This window comes from Nyctibius grandis, chromosome 3 (genome assembly GCF_013368605.1).
Source record: "Nyctibius grandis isolate bNycGra1 chromosome 3, bNycGra1.pri, whole genome shotgun sequence".
In the NCBI taxonomy this organism is placed as follows: Eukaryota; Metazoa; Chordata; class Aves; order Nyctibiiformes; family Nyctibiidae; genus Nyctibius; species Nyctibius grandis.
In genome coordinates this window covers 58882986-58889021 of record NC_090660.1, presented here as the reverse complement: position 1 = coordinate 58889021, position 6036 = coordinate 58882986, and positions in this window count along the sequence as shown.

The following is a 6036-nucleotide window of genomic DNA, read 5'->3' as shown; positions in this document are numbered from 1 at the left end:
CTCGCTCTCGCCTCCCGCCTGGGGCTGCGCGCATGCGCGGGGGGCGGCCGTCGGGGCGGCGAGGCCGCGCTGTGGTGAACGGTGGAGGGGGGAAGGGGGCGGCTGTCCGTCCCGTTTGGCAGCGGGGTGTTGTGGAGGTGAAAATGACTTTAAAAGGTTAACGTGTGGGGAGTGACAGATGCTGTTGTTATTTGTTGTGACAGCCACCTCAGAGCCACAGGCTACCACCGTCTTCAAAGTATCACTGAAGGAAGAATAATGAGGAATTTTTATATCATTGGTAAAAAACCGTCAATGTTAACAATTCACAGGTTGAACAATACCCTACAGATACCCCCTTCAGAGCCACTTTTAGTGGGAGTTATTAAATTTTTCGTAGGTAAATGTCTGAGATAGCCCTGCAAAAATAAACAAATGTTCATTATTTAATTAAATTTAATTATCTTTAAAGACCACATTTTCTAGCTAGCCTAAATAACGACGGTTCTCAGACTTGTCTGTTCACAGCCCATTTCCAGGCTTGGGGTGCCTTGTCTTCCATTCCCATGTCCAAGCTTGCGGCTATGAGTTGGGAACCCTTGCTGTGTGGTGTCCTCCCAAATATATCCCTCGTCAGCCTTCTCCTAGGACTCTCAAGGGCACCTCAAAACAGACTGGAGATACTGTTTTCTCCCACCACTTCTCGATCCTGCTTTCCTTCTTTCTGTCAAAGCAGAAGCATTTGACTTGCCTTCCTTTCCTGCTGGAAAAAACCACCCCAAACCAAACAAAAAAACCACCCCACCTTTTCTCTTACCAGTGCTGAAACTCCTTAAGCAATCACTGTTATTAAAAACCCAACTACTTGGCTGAGCCCGCCAGCCCATCCTGGTGCTAAATGGCTCTCAAGATGTGTGACTAGCACTAAACAAACCAGCCTAAGTCTGTCTAGACTGTCACTGTGTTCCTGGGTGTGTGGCTGCCCTTAAATCTAAATTCCTCAACACAAAGAATCTGTGTTGCAACATTGAGTGTATTTATTTGACCCCTGGAAGACAAAGCAATGTTCTTTGATGAAGCTAGGCTTCTTCCTCTTGTATGTAGAGACCTGCCAGTCCCAATTCACTGGGCGGAGAGCTCTGGTCTGCCAGAAACCCTGGGGCCTCTGCGAGGGGAAGATCTCTCAACACACATGGTATTCTTTCTTGGCACCCTTTGATTGTCCATTTCTAGTTGCTTTGGGCTGCAATTCCCCAAGCAGCTGAACCGCTGGTTTCTTACCACCAAAGGGAGAAGTGCCCTTAGGTCCTCTTCCACGGGAGATGACTCCTAAGGACACAGACTCTGACCCTGTGGGAACTGTTGAGAGGCCCCACTGAGGTCCCATATTATTTCTCTCTGAAGACGTTACTACAGCTCAAGCCAAGACTATGTAATTGCTAAAGAAAATATGGAGCATCATGGAAAATGTAATTTTGCCTGAAATATTTCTGTATTGCCTTTTTTTTGAGTTAAGAAACACACAATTTTATGATGGATTTAAATCTGAAATATTCTGTTATCATTCCATTTCTGGCTTTGTTTTTTTTTTAAACAAAACACCTTTCTCCTCCTTCTTGCTCTTCAATTCCCCTCTTTTTTTTTCCCACAAGACCCCCAACAATTTTAAATAAGGAAAGCATTGTCTCATTTAGTTGGAACCTCCCCTCTCCCCCCTGTCCCAAATGTATAATAGAGGAAAAGTTTGTAATGAATTATCCAATTTTCATAACAAAAATAGACTTTTAAGCCCCAGCCTGTTCTGCTTTACAGTTAGAAATATAGGGATCAATTCAGGTACCTAAAGAAAGGTGCCAGTGACACATTAAACATCTCAGGGTATTGGAGGCATCTACACAGAGCTGACAGATGAGAGCGGGAGCCATGGGACCTGCACCGTTCTGAAGCAGCAGCTGGAGGCCAGGCGGGACACACTTCCACATCTAAATTGGCGCTAGAGACCTGAATTGCATCCATAGAAAGTAACGGTGCGATTCACCTCTCTATCCCATAGATGTCTGTGCTGAGCTTGTCCTTTGTACTTCATGGGGAGAGGGAGGCTTAGACTCATCTCTTAGGCATGAGTTATCTCAGATTAGAGCGTCTGGGATAAGGCAGAGGAGGAATATGACCCTGCCCATGCCTGTTTCTCTGCATTCACCACAATGGTCTGATTTAGACAGCTAAAGTTAGGTGAGATGAATCCTGCCCCAGGTGATGTGTTTTTCCCTTTTTAGATGATACCAGTGCATAAAGATAGCACAGAGCTGACACTATGCAGAACATGTAGGAAATATGCACAGAAAGATGTTTTGCTGAATAGCATGGAAGATATTTTCATTTTTCTGCATCCCTTCCTACTTTTGCTGTCAGGAGAGGCTGAGCCTGCCCTGACTGAAATACAAATAAGCTCATCCCATAGCTTTTTCTTAGCAAAATCTCACAGTCAGCACCATGGTCATCTATCTTTGTCATACAGCTATGATGGTCTCCTGGGAAGGCTGGAGGAGACGTTTCTTATTTCTGTTGACCTTGCCACCCTCAGCAGTGCATGAACAACTTGCAGAGGCCAGAGTACCATAAGCTGTATAATTTCCCACCCAGGTATGGTACCACGCTGAAAACAGTAACGACATATTAGCCTAACAATACTGAGACAACTCCCAGTGGAGTGGGAACAGTGTTTCTGAGTTACAAATGGCCACTTTTTGTGAATGAACATTGTTTTCTGATGAGCTACAAATGGCTGTTTTTTGAGCAAGAACATTGCTTTCAGCTGAGTTACAAGTAGTCATTTTTTGTCTCAGAGAAATCTTGGGCACTTTTATAACTCATTTTGTGTTGCTGAATTGGTTCGCGCTGCTGATACCTAACCAGCCATTTCTTTTTTTTCTCCTCTGAACTCTCCTTCTTTAGGAGTCATTTGCCTTTTAAATCACTAGGAGAGTGCGAGGAATTCAGCTCAGCGCTGAAGCCCTCTGTATCGTGGATCTTGCTCTTTTCCAGTACCGTAACCTCAGGCTTTTGGTCAGTTATGCCGTCTGAAGCATGGCATGTGCAGGCAGCCCTCCTGCCTATCTCTGTCTCTTTGCATGAGCATTTCAGCAGTTGTCTTCTGCTCTTGTCTCTGAATCCCTGAAGAGAACACGTTTGGCTGGGGTGTCCCCCAAGTTATGGCTTGCAGTGCTCCAGTATATGCTTTGATTTCTATTAACAGGCTAAGAGCACAAGCCCTCTTCTGGACCTGAAGTCCTTTCCTGCGTCCATCTTTGTAGGCTAGACGCTCCAGCTTTTCTCCACCGTGCACCAGCAGGCTGGGATGAGCCCGTACCACCTTCCTGGCAGAGGGGATCGTGCGTGTGCTTTGGGGTGAGCTGTCTGGGTCAGCGGGTTAGCTCACCCGTGCCTGCCCAGGGTCTCTGCAAGCTCAGCATGTCTGCATTGCTCCCAGGATCCTTTCCAGCAGCAGAGCAGCCTGGACCAAAGCAGGGTGGGGTTAAAGGGGCATTTTGGAGGGCAGGTCTAGGAGGCAGCGGAAAACTCTTCGATCAGCAAAGTTGCTTGCAAGGGGAGGGTCTGACGGGAATTATTTGGAGCATTAGAAAATGTCCACTATTGCTAAGTTTTCCTTTTTTTTGTTTGTTTGTGTAAGATAATGGACTGCTTTGGCTTCAGCCTGTGTTTTAGTGCAGAGAACTGAGAGAAAGCCAAGCCCCACCGTGGTTTCCCAGGTCTCCTAAACATGCTGTTTGGTATCTGGCTGAAAAGCTCAGGTACTGCCCAACTTCTGCGGCTTAGGTGGGAAAAAGCTCAAACATCCAATATCCTGTTCTTATTGGAAGAGGCAAATAATTAAATTAAAAATTAAATTTATTGTTATTATTAAAACCCAAATATTTAAAATAATGTATGCAAGGATAGATGGGAGTGGTTTTCTGTGTGGTGTGGCTGCAGTTAGGTTTTATGCCAGGAGAGGGAAGTGTTTGCCCAGCAAAATGCAGGCACAGCGTGAGGGACGGCTCGGGCTGTGCCCGGGCGGCTGGCGCTGGTGCTGCTCCGCTGATGGGGAGCTGGGGACACGCCGCCAGCCCGGAGTCTGTCACTTCACCTGTAACCGAAAACAGGGTTTGACACTGCCTAAGAAACGCGGGATATGTCAGAGACACGCCAATTCATTTCAAATCACGGGGAAAGGGGCTTCATAGCATTGAAAATAGGGTCCATGTGATTTATCATTTTGAATCATAGAATCATAGAACCATCGAACGGTTTGGGTTGGAAGGGACCTTAAAGATCATCTAGTTCCAACCCCCCTGCCATGGGCAGAGACACCTTTCCACTAGACCAGGTTGCTCAAAGCCTCATCCAATCTGGTCTTAAACACTGCCCAGGGAGGGGGCGGCCACAACTTCTCTGAGCAACCTGTTCCAGTGTCTCATCATCCTCACAGTAAAGAATTTCTTCCTAATATCTAATCTAAATCTTCCCTCTTTCAGTTTAAAACCATTCCCCCTCGTCCTGTCACTACTTGCCCTTGTACAAAGCCCCTGCATATACTATGAGACATGCTGAATATCCAGGCTTGGAAGAAAGTTTACTTGGCTTTTTACAAGAAATTTTTCACTATTTCTCATCTCTTATTTTTATAAATTAAATCTATTACCAGCTGAATAAAGGGCCACTCTAAATAAATAATTTGAGATTATTCTAGCCCCCACCTCTCGATGTATGAAAGAAAAACAGAGAAGAGCTCTCTGAATAGGTTAAAGAAAAATCTTTTAAACTTTTACAAAGACAGAAAGCCAATTACAAGTGTCCTAAGGAGATACTGCCAAAGTAAATGGGGTCTTTTTTAGAATACAAATATTCCTTAAGCCAAGACTGATGTTGTACATGAACAGAGAGAAAGACTGCCAGCATACTGAAAAGCAGTGCAGTGTATTTGTGAGTACAGCATAAATGAAGACTTCATTTTTCTTGGGGTAGGAAGAGATAAAGAGGAAGAACAATGTTACCACTGTAATTTAATAGCATTTTATAGCCACCTTTTGCTTGATATTGAATTTTTCCTCTGTTTAGAACAGTGTTTGTTACTTTCTCATAGAACTCATGCAGCAGGGGCATCAACGCTGAGCTGTTAGTGCTCGTGTTGGGATACTGACAAATGAGTCTAGCAAGCTGGCTGCAGTGACTGAAGATGTTAGCACCCCAGCAGTTGCTGTACACCCCTGGCAGAGTTTACTATTCCCACAGCAATGTCAGCAGCATGTCACTTCTGCTTTGCCACTTAAACGACTTAAAGCTGTCTTCATCAGCTATTTAACAGAGATGCCGAACTGTGCACTGGACTGGCAGACAAAAACTGCTCTCTGTTTTGGAGATCAGAAACTCAGTCACAAGAGTAGTGCTGCGTATCTGTAAGGCAGTAATAAATTAAAATGCCACAGCTGTTCTGGATGTGAAGAGGAGTCAGTGTCCTAAATTAGCTAGCAGTATGTTAGAAAAGTACAGTAACAATTAGGCTATGTGTTCTATTATGTGCTAGGTGGGAATCTAAGGGGAGAACAAAAGAGTTAATATTACTTTCTTTAAAACTATTGTAAGTAAAATCAGTTTTCAGCCTAGATTTAAACCCTATCACCAGCTGAAAGACCAGATGGATGAAAGCAATTAACAACAGTATCTCAGAACATCTCTGTACTCAGAGGTGAGTTGATAGAACAGAGGTCGTATTACCTTATGTCAAGAGTTGTGTAGTTTGAATTACAAAAAACTTCATCTAAACCAGATGCTATCTTTTGGAATAAAATCCTGTTCCAAGAGCAAATTGAGTTTCCATTTTAAATTCTGCTATCATTCCTACAGAAGGGTATACTTGGAGACTCCGAAGCCTCCCATCTCTGACAGCACTAGTGCTTGGTGCTTTGTTCTTCCTCCTTCGTTGCCCTCCCTTGTGCTCAAGAGCTCTTCTTTTCAACCTTCTTTCTCCCTGGACAAGGTTGAACAACGTTCAGTGTA